This window comes from Platalea leucorodia (assembly GCF_965183815.1).
Source record: "Platalea leucorodia genome assembly, chromosome: 3".
In the NCBI taxonomy this organism is placed as follows: domain Eukaryota; kingdom Metazoa; phylum Chordata; class Aves; order Pelecaniformes; family Threskiornithidae; genus Platalea; species Platalea leucorodia.
In genome coordinates this window covers 8,403,172-8,421,527 of record NC_138825.1, presented here as the reverse complement: position 1 = coordinate 8,421,527, position 18,356 = coordinate 8,403,172, and the positions used below count along the sequence as shown (strand labels likewise).

The 18,356-nt window shown below is 38.5% G+C and overlaps 1 protein-coding gene across 1 annotated transcript in view; it reads right to left on the bottom strand.

Annotated features, from left to right (window-relative positions):
- MACROD2 (mono-ADP ribosylhydrolase 2) overlaps positions 1 to 18,356 on the bottom strand; it is an 890,030-nt gene that overhangs the window by 236,408 nt on the left and 635,266 nt on the right. The gene's annotated exons all lie outside the window — the stretch shown is intronic.

The following is an 18,356-nucleotide window of genomic DNA, read 5'->3' as shown; positions in this document are numbered from 1 at the left end:
AACCCTCAGAAAGAAAAAGGAACAGGCTCTGACAGACTGTTAGCAGCAAAACACTGGAGATGGCCATGCTTTGACACAGAAACTGCTAGTGCAGCTATTACGCTTATAGAACCCCAAGAAATGCTATAGCTTATTTAGCGCTCAAGGTAGCATTCCATAACTTCACTTCTACTGAAAATGTTTAAGACTGTGGACATTTCTTTAACAAAGCATTCATTAAGAAATATAACTTTACCTTTTACTTTGCATGTTAACATTTTTGAACTGCTGTTAAATGCTAGAGAATCAGTTACTCAGCATGAATCTCCATGACAGTGACATCACAAATCAATCAAATCCTCCTTTCTATGCCAAATCCATAGAAGCTACCAGTTTGAAAGCACAGATAACATACAAAGACATAATCCAAATATTTGACAAACACACATCTCAAAGTTACAAGCACATTTACAAAGACTTGCAAACCATATTTTTACTTCAGCGCAGCCAATGGGGCACAGATTGCTAAATCATGAATTTTCATCATTTCCTTTGTTGCTAACTCCCAAAAGAGGGCCAATCCACATTTATTATCAAATATAAGGAAAAATATAACTTTATAAAATGTTTATCCATCTACGCACACACACTTTACTCTCCCCTGTGAAATATTGAGCAGATGGCTTCGTCTAAGCTTAAAGGACTACTGCAGAGCAATGAGCTTAAATAAAAAGTTAGAGAAGTAAGAGTTAAACAGGTGTAAAAGGCTGGCTGCTTTTGCCTGCCTGAAGGGCTTGATCCTGCTGACAAAAAGCAACAAGCGCTCCATGGATTCATAAAGGCAAGAAATTTATTCCCCAAAGCTGTTGTGTGTGTGCCTGGCAATCCTGAGGGGTCAATTCTCTTGAGCAACCAAACTCAGGAAAAAATACCTCATTATTTCCTTTCTTCTTAAAATTCAGGAAGAGGAGCAGCTGGGGTGACAGTCTAGGAGAGAGATCTGCTTACAACAGAGAACTAAACAGTTTATCAGGATTACATTACATCAGGATCAACAGGGGTCTCATGTAGCCGATTTGCAGCTTAATATTTACCTTGTACCACTGATTTACAGGCACGTAGGTATTAACTGGACTGTGAGCATACCATGCAATTCTTTCACCTTTCAACGTGCTTCCTGTACCTTCGCCAAAAGTCATAATTTTCCAGCACCCTGGATAGTTGCATAGCCAAAAGATAAATGCTTTCTCAATGAAGAGACCATCATTTGATTGGATTTCTCCTTAAGCTCAAGCCTCCCTAATAATAAATACATTGATTAAAATTCTGCCTGCTTGGAAACAAAGGACAAATTACATAACTGCTTCACTGTGAGAACATGTGTGTGCGGGAATCTCCACTTCTATACACAGCTTCATTGAATTTGGTGAGACTTGGTTAAAAAACAACTACAACATCCATAGACTGATGCTTCTGCAATTCAGGAAACCATAAATCAAGTAAAGAGACCTGGAAGAGACAGAGTGCAATGGCAATACACTGTAGTTGGTTAAAAGGCGTATCAGCTGTCAAATATTTTGCATATATTCTGCTGAAGAGACACTGCTTAACAATAAGAAGGTTTTTAGATATAACTCAGTGAGCTGTCCTGCTCCGTAAGTCATATAAACAATTCATTCTTGTTGAGTCAAATCTCCAGTCGCATTTCACTGCTACGCACAAAAAGACACAATATGCTACTTCAGAGGGTCTTTACTTTTAAAATAAAACATATTTGAATGAGTTGCTTCATATAAACAATGTCGATTGTTCCAATACTGGAAACGGGCTGTGGGTAACCTGGAAACAAACCTGACATAACAGATTTACACCAGGGTATCCTCTGCAACCATCCATGATCCAGCCACATCTGTTAGTCCAGCCTTATCTGCTAATGGAAGCAGCCAAAAATGGTGAAATAATACCAGCTTCATGCCACCCCAAAGCACTCAGCCATGCCAAGGGACCTGATGGTTACCAACTACGGACGTCAACCACTGCAATGGCCAAATAGGCCCAATGGGGCAATGTGTACCTGTCACCACAAAACCTGCTCTATAAGTTACAACCATTTTAGGAAAAGCACTTACTAAACCCAAACATAAGTTGAAAGATTTGGAAAAATCTGCCTTTGGAGCACCACAAAATAATGAATTCTGACTTGTCTTTAGTGGAAGGCCTGAATTTCTGACTCTGATGGTTTCATAATATCAGGTCTTAAATGTCACTGATCCCTCAGAAAAGCACTGTTGTGCTTTGGCATTGGTTCAGCTCTGTATGGGTATGTACCAGGCCTCACACTGGTTTAGTTTTCATTACCTGAAATGTCATTTTGAAGGGTTCCCCATTTAATATATAAATGCCAGATGCCAAAAAGATGTTCAGTGACCTTCTGAAATAATAGCACTATCATTTTGCTTTAAGGTACACTGATTTTCTCCTAGGCACAGTGCCCACAAACACCAGCCTACAATGTAGTAGCACCATCATAGGATGATTTTGGTGGAAGCAACCTTAGACTAGAAGTGACAGCGGACATACGGTAACAATTACTCTGAGGCACAGTCTTGGCAGTTCAGAAGTGTTTGTATTTCCATGCAAGGTAGCTGAGTCCAACTGAAGTAAAACTGTCAGAAGTTCTTCACTGTCTAGGAGCTTTGGTTACATTTCCAAAGGCTACCTAGTCATTCAGGACACCAACTCTCATGGAAAGCTTTTGAGATTTCTCACTGGAAGTTAATGAGACTTTGGCTCCTAGGTGTATGAGATATGCTTGACATAAGACCTAAAAAATTGAGTAACATAAGCATATGTACAATATTTACCTGTATGCACCACATTCATTCTGAACTTAGGAGCTAATGGCAAAGTTTCAAAACCTCTGGTAATAAATCCATATTTTAGTCAGTTTTATTGGGTCACCGAATCACTGTATTTTTATAGACGTTACTCCCTATACTTTGCATCCTGGAAGATGATGACAGTATTATAAAAGCATCTCAAGCTGATAAGAGAATGAATATAGAGTAAAACCAGTAGGGATTTTATTAAGCATACCAAGGGTCAGGTTGACGCTAGATGCTACCTGAATCTCTACCTAAGAGACTTCTCTCTGACTGAGATTCTTCTAGGGTTCATGTTAGTCTCAACATGGGGATGACAAAAGCAGAGGGGAAAAAAAAATCTGGCACGGGCAGAAAACAGATAGTATTTTAAAGTAAATCATCCCACGGCAAGATAACCTAACACATCGCTTCTAAACAGGGGTGAAAGAAGGCACTGCAGGAACACTTTTATTGGATTATCCTCTAACAGTTTGCATGCCCATCTCACGTAGCTCGATTCAGGAAAACTTCTACATGGCCACAGTCTTGCAGTTCATCTGTTCAGGAAAAAGGGAGTCTCTCCTGCACAGCGCAATTCAGTACAATCTTCCCCAGCAACAGGGAATGCTCCGAGAGACAAGTGAAAATTGAACCCCCTGTGACATATTGTTTGAAGTGTGAACTGATACAAAATGTGAGCTGCAACTTTCTTCTCAGATGCGGGCAATCACCCTTTCTGCTGTTCCACCTGTGCAAAAAGTGTCTTTAACTGCAGGAAAGGGAGATGTGTGTACATCTGGCCAATACTAATAAAAAGGCAACTGAGTGCCTGTTTTGGGGAAGACCTTGAACTAGTGGGAAAAATTAAAATTTAAACGGCTATTGACTTCAACCAAACTATGTCTATTAAAACTGCCCTCTATCTTTGGCGCATCACGCCTATACACATATATTCTAAGAAGAATAGACAATTTCCAGACTTATCGAAACATGTACACACAGCACGTTCAGATCCATGGAGACTTTTAGCATAGAAAAATAAACTATTTTTAAACAAAGAACTGAAACCACAACATCCTCCGCCCCATACAATCCAGATGTATAGCTTTATCTGTATTTTTCAGATAGAGTTACAAACTGTATCCGCCTAAACTAATGCAGAAAAAAGGGATAGAGAACTATCCCGAAACCTTAGCAGTTTCCTCTAGGTCTCAAGGGACATTTTAATAATCCTTCAGGAAATTATAAAAATAGTGTGACATACTTGTAGCCAAAGAGAATAATTCACTCATGACTCCATTCTATTGTTCATTTATGACCTTTTGTTATGCTGCAGGGATATAAGTACCAAGAGGAAGAAAATCCTTGCAGACATCCTCCTCCTTACCATTAGCCTAATAGTGCAAAAGGTCTTCCGTACCCTGTCTAGAAGCATGGGGAACTTCCTATGATATAGCAGTAATAGCTACAGTACAAGTAAAGTTGGCAAATCTGTCAGTGTTGTGTCCAGATTCAAGGGGTTCTCTCTCAAAACCCTGCTCTAAACTATGTTCACCACCATCACCAAAAAAAGAGAAAATGTGCTAAGCTGTACAAATTTTAATTTCTTTTTTTTTTTATTTACTCAGCTGTTTATTGGCTTAAATAGAAGCTATGTTGCTTTTGAACTCTGACCTTTTGATAAGGAAAACTCATTAACGAAGATAAAATGAATCAGATGAAATTCATAAACCTTAATCAAGAATGGCCTTGAACACCTAAATATGTCTCATTACATATGAAAGGAAAAATTTTACAAGATTATAAAAAGAAAAAATACTTTGACTCTTCATTCAAATTGTGTACTCTGAGATGTGAAATGCTAAATTATCTGTGCCTGAGGTGAGATGGTTAAACTGAAAAACAAAAAAGAAAAAACTGGAAAAAAAAGCAAATCCCCACCCACTCATTACAGGAAATTTAATCTCCATGGCACAACCCAACAACACACCAACATGGTCCAGTTCTCTCATGGAATTTAGTAATATACAGTTCTATAATGGGAATCTGCAGAGATACAGACACTACCATACTCCGATAGGGGATAAGAGCCTCCAGCTGTATGTACAGGCTATATATTAGATGACACATAGGGCCAGGTCTTCATGAATGATAAATTGTCCAAGCTTCAATGACAGGAGCTGGGAAATAGCACTGTTGTGGTAATCATACTTCAGCGGTGAGAAACTTTCTTCATTTGTGTATTGTCTCCATACATTTTTTAAAACTATTCTTTCATATATTTTATTCTACAGTTTAAACTTTAAGTCAAATTCTTCCGCTGTTTGGAAAACCTACTTTTCTGTTACAAGTAGATCAGGTACATCTAGATTTAAATAGCTTCCCTGTCAATATATCTCTAGAGATCTTTGATGTTACTCAAAAAGACATATCCAACATCATGTTTTTTCATGGTAAGGCTTGGTTTCTAGGTATGATTTTAAATTGGCATCTGCTAGAAATATTTTCTGTGTTGCTTCTCAAAGAATCTATATGTGAATTAAATGATAAGTCTGCCTGGACAAGTAATTATCAGTTTGTTGTAGTATCCTTCCATAATAATGGCAGTACAGGAGGACTTCATTTAGGATTTCTTCAGAAGGGAGATTGCATTTAGGTCCCTTACAGCTAACATATTTGTTAAAGCTTTTATTATGCAAGTGTTGCTGCTGCAAAATGTTGAAGGTATCTTGTCCTACATCAAAAAATAATTAGAATTATACAGAATCAATAAACTAACTCATAACTTTGCACTACCCGAATCGCAATTTGTTCCCCAAAATAACTTTTAATTCAAGATTGAAAAAATTTTGCTTTGCTTAGACCAGAAAAGGAAGTTTTGGGATAAAGACCTAACCACTAGATGCTCCCCAGATGTTTTTTCCCATAAGTAATTAAGGAGTGCTTTATGAAATAAAATATTTATTCCAAATCAAATGAACACTCTTGATGTATACTTCCCCTCACTTGCTGACCCAGTACTCCTACTTAACCGTATTAATAATGAACCATTTTCAAAAAGCCAAAATGGTTAATACATTCCTCATAATCTCCTAGTCCTGGAAGCCAAAGATAGTGGTATAATTAACGCTCATGATGAACTCTCTACTTATATGGGGGGAAATAGAAGAGGGGGGAGGTATAGAAAAACACTGAAGAAAAGCCATTGAGCCCTTTAATATGGAGTCGTTTTCTTCTTTTTTAACTATTCTTACAGAAGAGCAGCCTCTGAAGCACCACAAATAATTCACTCTTTTCACTGTTTCACAAAACAAGTGCCCAGTCTTGCAGTGTTCTCATTGTACAGCAAAGACAACCCATGTGGAACAGATAAAAAGCCTACACATTCCCAGTTCACCTCCATGTGGATGAGGAAGAACAAAACCAGAGGGTGATGCATCGTTATCAACGACTGCCAGTCACTACTGTTTTTGCTGTATGCAAATATATTAGTGTTCATTTGCTGAATTTGTTCATCAAAGCAAAATGCTTCTGGAAACAGAACTGCTGACAAATATAAGGAGCTGTCACGTGGAGCGCTTTGGCAGACCTGCCTTAAACTTGTTGCCTATTGTCATTTTTATTGTGCTTATAATTGCAATAATAAACAATACCTCATGTTCTTCCACTTTCATTCTGAAGATGCAAATTGCTATTAAAATCCTGAATTCCAGAGAATAGTTTTTGATCTAATTTCCTAGGATTGCCTTCTCTTAAGCATTACAGTTCTTCCCATATTATGCACATAGTAAATTGTAATTTTTAATTTTTTCTATTTAAGATGCAAAATTTGTAGGTATTTTGGCAATAATCAGACATAAAATCACAAAACCATCACCCAGAGGCTTAGTACAACAAAAAGTTACATATCTGTGTGTGTTTATCCAAATCCATACAAAACTGCAGGCCTCTGACTCCCTCTCCAAAAGGCTTCACCAAATGTAATTGCCAATGCTCCACCATGAACATGCCTATGACTTCTCTATTGATGTATTTTCACTGAAAGTAAAGCTACAATATAGCTAATCTGTATCTGTATCCTAAATAACAGCTGAATATCACTGACCTCAGAAAACAGATAAAGAAGTTCACAAGAAAAAAAAGCCATAGAAATAATTACCTTTTAATATTACATTATTCATAGTCTTTTCTGTTTGCATTGTCATTTCTCTAATCATTCAAACATACATCTAGAACTGGTACTTGCAGACTAATCAGCTAGCACTGCTTGACTGATTATTATTGCCCCAGAAACAACCTAATCTGCAAAATGTATTGACAAATATTCTATAGAGTCACCAATCTTGCACATGACTGGTACTACAATGATGGAGTGTAAGTTCGTATCATTACTGAGAACTGGGTCAGTTTAGTCCAAAAAGTATTACTGAAGTCACGTAGATAAATCAGATTATGTTTAGCGAACCCATAAAGCACCAAAAAAGCTATTTTAACATAACAGGTGTACGTGGCAACTGTTTCAGTCTTGCTAAGGCCAAGATGAGCTGCGATGTTTACTTTGGTGTATGCAAGTCACTCAAACCACCTCAGTCACACTATCATTTCTATACGTTCACCAGCATGATTTTCACCGGAATTTGACTTCCACTGAATTTGTTCCCTTCTGAAGTTTGCATGACCTCCTCATATTTCTTCTCCCATGTGACAAGCTCAGTCAACAACTGAAAGACCCACATGCCCACAAGAAAGGTGAAATATGTTTAACTGTGTGCTTGCAACAGAAGTTACAAATGGCTGATTGCTCATAATCATCTTGAAAATGTTTAGGTCACAAATTATTTTTGTTTTCTTGATACAACTCCATGTTTTGTGGTTTGGTTTTTTTTGTTGTTTGTTTGGGGTTTTTTTGTTTTTTTTTTAATCAGTACCCACAAATAAACAATACAATTTGGCTTTTTTTTTCTTTTTGAGAAAACCCCTTTCTACACTCTTGTGAAATAGGAAACGTCTATTAGGGATTGAGACGCATAAGACCCAAACATCTATATGGCACCTTTACACAAGCAGTGGGGTGGACCATCATGGACAACATCGGTCTGACACTAACTGAGAGTGCAACACCCTACACACAACAAATTAATTTCCCTCTTGGCATAGCACAAAATCATGATTTCAGTCCTCGCTCCCCTCAAAGACCTGTATCATACAACATATACTTAACAATATTTTACCCCCAAGTACTTGCTAAGCTTGCTGAAATTTTCATTGCTCTTTGGAGGTAAAGAGGGATCATGCTTGATGAGATATTCACAAGTCATCAATTTTAACTCTTTACATATAAGGACAAAACATACATAGATGTCTACAAAGTATTAACAACTCTTCCCTGGTTTTTAATACAGCATATGTAGTGAAAATAAAAGAGAGGAAACGAGGACCTCTTTCACCCAAACTTTGTAGATATTGTGTAGGTATATGGAAGGCAGCTAAGCTAGGGAGAAGCAGAAAAAAAAAAAGGAATAATACATACATAGGAAAGAATTAACCATAACCTTGAGGCCTGGCAATGCTTCCCTGTCTTCAGGACACAGCACCATCATCCTTGCAGCAGTAGCCGCCTCTTGGGAAACTCAGCTCTAACACCTTGCCTTAAGCCTGAAGTTTTACCATATCTTACAGGGAGATTCCCTGCAGGGGACTGCATGGGCCAGGATCCTCACAGAGAGCTGGCAAGGAGTCTGCAAGGCAAGGATGTTTGTAAAGAGAGCAACCTCATTTTCACTTGGCAAGCAGATGTCTACAACGGACTGATCTGAACCAAATCCTTATTTGAGGTGTCAAATAGTATTCATCTAGGGAAAGGAGGATCATAGCTTGCTTTTACTCAGTAATAAGTAGAGCATCTTTCCACACATCTCCCAGACCTTCTAAGCTGGCAATATCTCCTACAAGACAGTCAAACATCAACAACCATATTTTACAAATGCTTCAACTGAGAGATTGCCTACAGTCCTTCCCAATTAAAACAAAAGATGCATTTCTAATACAGCAGAACACAGATTCACCTATCCTGCCTTTCAGAGTGAATCTAGCAAAGTAACTAGGTTCCCAGAAAACACTTCTGTACACCACTGAAAAACCCTGCCTTTGTCCACCACTGCAGCTATCTCAGTAGCACGTGGCCCTGGGCTAGCGATCCACAACTCTCAACACACAAAAGTACTTCGAAACTGAACTGGAAGCAGGGAGCAGAAAAAGAGTACACTATTCCCGAAATACAAAATTATGATCTCAGCTTATAATTTTGCATTCAGCTTTTCAATTAAGCAAACAAATAATTAGCAAAGCGATAAGACAAACAAGAGACTTAGGACAAGAACAAATTTCAACTTGGATCTTGATCTGCATTTTATATATGTTACAGCGGCACCTCCTGAACTTTCGAAGGTTAAAGAAGATGTCCTGAAGACATTGTTTTAAGCCCAACTTGATAAGATTTGAAGCAAAATGACAAGAAATAGAACCAGCCAAGGCACCAAGCTAGACAACCAATGTTTTTACATGCCATTTCTTGCATTGCTTTTGTTTTTAACAGAAACGTGACCTGCCAGTAAATGAACAGCCAAGCGTTTATTGTCACCAGATCTCTGAAGTGACAAGTCTTTAATAAGACTGCCTTCTGCAATAAACTTTTTTTGTAAGAAGGGATGAAAATTGTCCCTCAAAACATATTAGTTAGACTGGATTGATTTATATAACAGTACAATAGAATAGCAGGTCATGAAGGATAAAATAATTATCTTAATAATGTCCACTACAATGATGAACTGAAGCAATTTGTAGATTAGTAGGTTATTTATGTACACTTTGATTGCATTCGGTCTCTCTACCTATAGTCACCTCAGAAGTGCACCAACAGCTCTCTGATTCACATCACACTGTGGTTTATTACTGAGAGTGCAGCAACTGATATTTCACTTTCTTCCCAATTTTTAAAGCAAACATTTTTGCCTTTTTAGTGGCTGCCAGTGGAAGCATGACAGAAGGAAAAGGGTACTGTATACCATTTTGTATATAATATTTTGGTATGTATGACAAAAAAAATTTGTTCTTGTTTATTTTTTAACCTTTCCCAGATGGGTCATTTCCAGACAGGGCTATATCACATCCTCTTACTTTTTGATTTTATTTTTTGGCAAAAGAAAATTCCTGGTAAGCAGAGACTATATCTGGACTCACGGCGTTGCTGAAACAAGGAAATGCCATATTGTCCACTCTCCAAACTGCTGCTTACGTCCAATCTTGGCCTGGGGGGCCAAGAATCTGAAATAAGGGGAACACTGTCAAAATCCCACAACAAAGGGCATTTCCCAACTGAATGATTCTTCTAGCACTGACAACAGCTGAATACGGGCAGCAAAGATGATCAGTGCTTTCCATTCAAAATCATGCCTCAGCAAGATAAGAGCAGAAATAATTGTTTCCTCTCTTGGCCAATCTGCAGCATGAGAAGAGCAGAAGGCAACCAGAGAAATGTACTGAGGTCCCCAGGATGAGGGATAAGGAAAGACATGCAAAAGGAACTGTTGGATTCACACAGGCTTTTGGTGTTTGGTTTGGATTTTTTGGGGTTTTTTTTGTTTGTTTTTTTGGTTTTTTTGGTTGTTTTTTTGGGGGGGGGGGGGGGCGGGGCAGGGATGTGGAGTTGGTGTGGGTTTTTTGTTTTGGTGGGGGTTTTTTTGGGTTTTTGTTTGTTTGCTTTATGAAGAAAGGCCTTGCCATCCAAAACTGCAAACTGGATACCGTCCTGCATACCAGTGCAGATGATGCATATGGAGCAGTTTGAAGAAATGGAGCTATTACGAAGGTATAATCAGGTTACACTGAACCCACTGAAGGCTTTTTTCCAGCGGTCATTCAAAATTGCATCTTACAACTTCAGTTTTTCCAGTGTATCTGAGTCTGCATCCAAAAGGAACTGTCTCTCTTTACAGACTACATCAACCTCAGTGTGTGGGAGTCTCTTGTATTTTTCAAGGCATTTAAGGAACATTTAGCAATACAATATTTTTATATATTTACCATGGTATCTCGTATTGCCTTGACACTGCAGAAAAACAAATTGATACATTTTGTTTAAAATAGACATACCTTGTTTGTCATGGTTTTATGATGATTTCTACTTCTGTTTTCATTTAAATGCTATTAAATGTGTTTGGTTTTAAACAGCCTTTGAGAAATGATTAGCGATAGAAACATTTAGATAATGGTTCATCTGTTTTTGTTCACACTGACATATTAAATATGCCATTCTTTGCTAGATTCTGAAAGGATGGAAGCAGTGTTACACAATATCCACCACCCCCTAGTCTTTTTGTTAATCATCCCAAATCAGCTGTTGCTTCACAAATCAAATTTTTAGTCCTTTTAGGCATGCAGTGTGATGCTAATGTGTGGCAACAGAATGTTGATTATAGACCACTGGGTAGCACTAGTGGCATCCAGCTGTCCAGATTCATGCATAAGCAAGAAGGATTTAATAAGTTAAGATGAAGAGCGGTGAAATGCCTGTGATGCAAATAAGGACAATACAGGAATAATTAGTGTGAGGCAAACCATCTTTTCAAAGCAGAATTAGTTCTACAGTAAATGACTGTTACTTCATTAATCACTAGGTGTATTGTAAACTTTTAAACTAAACTGCTTTGACACCACAGAGGAAGGTAGGATATTACAGAATCCCCGTACATAATTATGAAAGTGAAATTAAATTATTTCAAAAGTTGTATGAACCATTCCTACACAGTGCATGAGAATGTAATTCTGACCATCATGTAACTATTCTGAGATTATTAAAAAGCATCAGCATTTAAGAGCTAAAGAATTGACTATTTATGCCATACGGAATGATATTTCCTCTTATTCTGAATGGAACAAAATCAGCACAACCATTATTCGTGGATGCATTAACCTCACCACACAGTGCCAGACCTAAGCACTGACCACAGTCTGCAGCTCTCAGCCTGCCCAGAAAAGCAGCAACTCATCGGGAGCAGAGGGCTAAGAAGACAGTCACACATTGTCCACAGAAACACTACCTTATGTATATTGATGACAAAGTCAAGTGTCTCAGCTGAAGGAAGTCTGTCATTCCTGATTAACGTCTCTCCAAGACAGGACAGCCACGTTTATTTCAATTAAACAAGACTTTCACTCCCAGTGATGTAGACATTGGTATTTTCTAAAATATTTTTAATGCCTCTGTTAGCCCTGTTTCTGGCAACGATAAACATAAAAGCAGAGTGCAAGGAACTCGGCATTCCAAGGCCTACAGTGCTAAAAATATCCATGAACAGCTTGAGCACAATTTGAAGGATTAACTGTTTTAAAATCATTTAATTAATACAGAAGACTGCTACTCTTTTGGGATCCCTGTGTTTTCAGCTGTAGGAAGCATCAGAGTACCACTGGACTCAAACTTAAATTCTGATAACATGGAAAAGTTATTTTTAGTGTCATCTTTTAAAATCAGAATCTGGAAGCTTGCATATGGAGAGTTCCTGTATTTTTCAAATGCAAAACACTTCCGAAAGAACAGAAAACATGAGCATTCAGAGTGCTATTATTGTACCCTGGCTGTTCATTATCAACTACTATTTCTTCATTTACTATTATATTCCTCTGTTACTCAGTGATAAACGCTTTTCTAGAGGGCAGTCTTTTTTTTTTTTTTTCTCCCCAAAAACTTTTCCATGCCTGCTATTTTTTGCCTTCTGATCACAGCCTACAAAGACCAAAATCGCCCACCACAAGTTTCTTTCCAAATTGCAAGTACATCCCCAAACATCATGGTAGTTCTTTACTTCTACATCCAATTGTTCTAAGGTCTAATAAGTTTCAAATAAAAGTGCTGAAGGTTGAGATTAGCCCATCATTACTTTAAAAATGAACATAGTACCATTTTTCTTACTTTATACATCTTAGCCTAAATTTCCTTAGGGTACAGAACTTGGCTGTGTGTTACTCTGGTATGATAAACTGTCAATGGTTTCATAAATACCAGGGTCCAGCTTCTCAGTTCATGCAAATTGACTTAAATAGAGCTAAGCAGACTGACACTAGCTGAGGAAACAGCTCTGTATGTCTAATTATACACACAGCAAAAAAGTCACTACAAGCTCTATCTCAGTTCAGCCTGTTTTACGTAATTAACTGTACAATAAAATGTTCCATGATCAAATAGCTTCGTTCCTTTGAAGTACTCACTTTCCATTTCCTTCCATAAGCACATCTAAAAAGAAATTCCTGTATACATCCGTGAACATTTGAAACCATCAGCACTGGAGGCTGCCAGTTTTTATTTTGTGCCTAATCCCAGCTACTCTGGAGAGAAAAGCAACATCTCCAGCTGGGTGCCGTGACTGCAGGATTAGACTCTTTAAATACATAATGTTCGTCAGTACAACTAGAGTCACGTCCGTTGTGATAGGGGTCAGTTGTGATAGGGACCAAAGCCATGTTCTCCATTTCATTCCACACAGGCCAGACTAATGCAAAGGCCGAAAAGCCCTCAGACATGAACAAAATGGTTTGGATTTGAATCAGTGACCTGGAGGTGAAAGGCTTGCTAAGTAACCTCCCTTGCTTCACTCTGGCTCTCTTCTTTAGTCCTCATTCTGGAAAACAAAGATGCATTCATTTTAAGCTCTGTTAACTTTGGGGGTGTGTGTGTGTGTGTGTGTGTGTGAGACAGTAATTAGCATGCCTCAGTTACATACATGGTTCATTTCTTCAACTCCTTGTCAATTCATTACTCCGATTTTTGACAAAGCAGCCTGGATTAAATCCGTAAGTAAATGGATTTATGTCGTTTAGTCACTCAGATTTTAAAACACTCTGAAGGCTCAGTGCATTGCTCTACTCCTAGAGGAGCTTATGTGCTATCCCCACAGACAAAATTTATTAAGTCCATTACATCATTATTTTCTAAATCAAAATTCTCTACATATTTTAGTAAATTGCCTCCTAGAATCAGGGTATACAGAGTCTGAGAACTGTTAAGTTAAAATCACTCCTCTTTGGTTATCTCTGCTTTATTTCTCACTAGAAGCCTTTGAGCCATTCACAGCAGTCCCTGACAGAATGTGCTGGAATACAATAATATGTCAATTAACTACAGTCAACCAGCTGCTAATACTCTTTCTCCAAAATGTCTTCATTATTAATGGAAAGCACTGTGGTGTGACAATGTGCTAGAAGACTAACTGAAAAAGAAATTATGACACAGTTTTATGACTAATTATACTGCATTTCCTAACATTTTCCTATCACATTAATTAGTACAGTTGTGGTTTTGAGTTCACAGATCCAATTTGACCTCTTTTAGCAACAGCCCACAGAGGCCACCCAGCCAGCAAAACCCTATACTTGTCATATATTTTCATTTGATGAAGCTATAGAAATTATACACCATCTATGGCTTTACATTCATGGATGTTTTCATTAACCACTAAACATTTCTTCAAAACCACTTTCTAGAGCATTTAGAAGTAATCTGGAAAAAAGGTAACAGCTCTAAATGACTGTGTATGGAATTACTCACATGGGTGCTTATTAATGTAGTCTAAAATTGGGATGTGACAGCTCTGGAGACTATTATAAAATACAGAGCTTTTTTTGCTTGTACATCATTAGGTCAAACACAGCCCAGGTGATGGGTGTCTGAAAGCAGATAGCAGCTGGGGCCGGGGCTGCTTGGTAGCCTGTGTGAAACGCACCAATTGTCTCAATCCAGTTCCAAAGCGACACGCGTCATCGCCACAAAAAATGCTCCAGGAGCTGGCACAAATTGACACCCTTGTTGGCAGCCTCAGCGGTGGTGCCAAAGGCTGAAGAGGGTTTGTGATTGCTCTGTTCTTTCGCTCACAGACATTGTCATTTCTGATAATGCTGACATCTCAACACATCCGCAGCCCAACACCCTTCAAAAACCCTTCCTCCTCGCATCCTGCCAGGCAGTGTTGCTACCTTGGGCAGCAAAAACAGTAAATTACCAGAATACCTTAGCTGGCGCACATAGACTGTTTCTAGAGATACACTGTAATTAAGTTCAAATCTCATTATTTTTCTAAACAAATATAAGTTTGAGCAGTAATGCAGTGCGTGATGAACAACAATACATCATTAAAACATAGGACTGCTGCGTTATAGTTCAGAGATAGTAAATGGTTTGATAGCATTTCATGTCCAATTTTGTTTTAAATAACAGCTGTCTGTGCTTCTTGGTGTCCCTGCAGGAGGAAAAAATCAAAGCTAATGCAGAAAAAATGCTACCCCCCTCCTCCTTTCCAAAAGGAATTCTTCAGCTATTCAGTCAATTCAAATCTAAAAATAACTGGGAAAAAAAAATTGGAAAGAAAAAAGAATGCCTTCCTAATTGCATATTAATTGCTATACCCAGTTGTAACTTTCTTTTGCACTAGCAAGTAACATCATTTGTGCCATTATAAGGCTCTCGAGAATCCTGCCAACAGAGAACGTGCATGTCAAATAATTGATTCAACCTGCCACTTCCCACAGGGTCAATAAGGAGCAGCTGGACTTGAAATCCCTACCTAAAAACAACAGCTGCAACACACAAGATAGACCCAGAGCAGAGGTACAGTCTTTGTTTCCTCTCTCCTGATCCAAAGCACTTAGTTAAATGCCCAGGCAATAAAGCAGAATATAAAGAAACAAGTTCATCACTCACACAGGGGGCAGAACAGGGATGACTGAAAGGGAAAAACTGTAAAGGGAAAGAAGGTACAAATGAGGGGAGAGCAAGACATACTGAACCCGCCAGATCCCTGTATCAGGAGTTCATTTTTACTCCGTGCAACTGCTCTGGATATGTAGGACATCCAAAATCAACTTTTTCCACCAGCAAGCTTCAGAAAACCCAGTAGCTAACACTGCACTTTCAAGGTCTATTGCAGCTTTCCCTTTCAACTAGGCTAGATGGGAACTAAGAAACCGCATCAAATAGCTTCTCAGCACTTCACTCCTAAAGATCCCACAATACTCTAGGTAAAAGACAGTGTCAGTCTACCTTGCTCTTGCTTACTCCCAGTCCTGAACAAAGGGAAAAAAACATACACACACTTCATGGCAATCCACTGCTTGACATCTGCCCTCTTTTGTCAGACCTTAGCTCATCAGACCACAGCAGGATCCCTTTTTCCCCACATACAAAGCATAGAAGGTGACCAAAAATTGCCAAGAAAGGGAGGTTACTGACCATTTATGTGGAAATCCTAGTTCACTGAACAATCTGGCATTGAAGCAATATTTATACTTGTTATTATCTGCCTGTAAAGAATTCTTTATTCTCTTAATAGTCTCTGAAAAAAATCTTACAGTTACTTATTTCCCTCTCAACTTCTGCTATTTGGAGGCATCATACAAGCTAGATTTATTTTTGTAATACCATAGCTATAAATTGCATGTGATGGGATTGTCCCTCAAATACATCTCTGTCTCAAAGTGAGCCTTGCAGAATCTGAAACACCATGCTCACACAACAACACAAGCACTAGTAAATATACAACTATATTTTCTGTAAATACTTGTACTTTCAACATGGGAGCGAATTCAGCCTTTTCATCCACCTCCTGTAACAAACACTAACACTGCCATCATTAAAGATACTAATGCCTGCCCTTCCTCGTTAGCGACTGTGATGCAAAAATTCTCTCTCTGCTAAAATTTAGGAGAGCTTTGAGGACCAGTGTTAGTCTATAAAAGCTTATCCTCTGGATTTACACTCAGAGCTTTGAATTACAAGTATCTGTGATCATCTGCAATATTGCAGTTTCTTATATATGCAACTCTACCTTGCTAATAGGAGCTTCAGTACCAACAGCGTGCCAGGCACTTTCCAAATTCCCATGAAGACTCAGACCCCATCCTGAGGATCATACACACATAAGCAACCTGTAGTTATAATGAGATTTTATTCTCATATGATATGCCCCATAAAAATCACACCGGAAAAAAATTGCCTAGGGTATTCTACAAATATAAGTATGCCTATTAATTAGATATCACACTTACGCTATATAAAGTTGTGTCAACGTTCAAATAATCCAACAAAAATCAAGGGCAGTTGTGCCTCAACTGTATGATGGGAAATACATTTGCTTTGTAAATATTAATGAACTTAATATGGTGTCTGTAGGGAGAGATTTTAACAGGGAACACAGAACAGTGAGGCAACAGAGTTACAGCGAAAGTCAGTAGGACTAAAGCGTATGATTTCTATTGTGCCTTTCGAAACGTTTCCCCATCATGAGGTTATCATCATACAGATCATATATTATTAGTACACAGTCCCAAAGGAAGATGTTTGTTTAAATGTCCACAGGGAAGAGGTTATCATGTGATGGGTATCAAGATTAAATTCAGGGGAGTCAAAGTGCTACGTGATAAGTTTCTTTCATATTAGGGCAAGGTTTGCGTATTCATTTCAAAACGGTAAGCAGCAGTGCAAGTTCAAAGACTTTTTCCGCACATGGAAAAGACATTTGACATGCACTCTTGCAAAACAAGGTGAAAGTAAAAAGAATTAATGAAATTAATCAAATATACCGTATTTTAGCAATAAAACAATAGTTATACATTAACATCTCAACTAAAGGATAAGACTATGAATACAGAAATAGAATCACAGAATGCTTTGGGATGGAAGGGACCTTTAAAGGTCATCTAGTCCGTCCCCCCTGCAATGGGCAGGGGCATCTACAACCAGATCAGGTTGCTCAGGGCCCCGTCCAGCCTGACCTTGAATGTTTCCAAGGATGGGGCATCTACCACCTCTCTGGGCAACCCGTTCCAGTGTTTCACCACCCTCATCATAAAAAATTTCTTCCTTATATCCAGTCTAGATCTACCCTCTTTTCATTTAAAACCATTACCCTTTGTCCTATCGCAACATGCCCTGCTAAAAAGTTTGTCCCCATCTGTCTTATAAGCCTCCTTTAAGTACTGAAAGGCCGCAATAAGGTCACCCCGCAGCCTTCTCTTCAAATAGAAGACTAAGGCTTTTTAACCTTTTGGCTTACAAAACCCAAAGGGATTTTAAATGAAAGGTGAAATTCCCAGCGGAAGAGGCTGAAAGTCATATATAAAACCCTTTCCCCCAACCTGAGAACACGTAGCTGGATTGAGGCTTAAATACACAGTCCCTTCTAAGTGTGTGGAAGAGCTGGATGGAAGAAGCCAGAAAAGAATGCAGAACCTGAAAACTCCCTTCCTCACACCTCATCAAATCCAGGACACTTGGAGATGGGCTCATGAAAGGCCCTAGTTTCTTGCAAGGGGGAGAAATCAGAAAGACACCTATCCCCCTGGATTTATTGTGCATTGATCATGTGGATGAACATGTAGCAGCTGTTTTTTACAATTTTATTTCGGACTGCAGTACTAAAGAGTATGGCAGTGTATTAGCATGTGGTATTTTTAGTCTAATAGCAA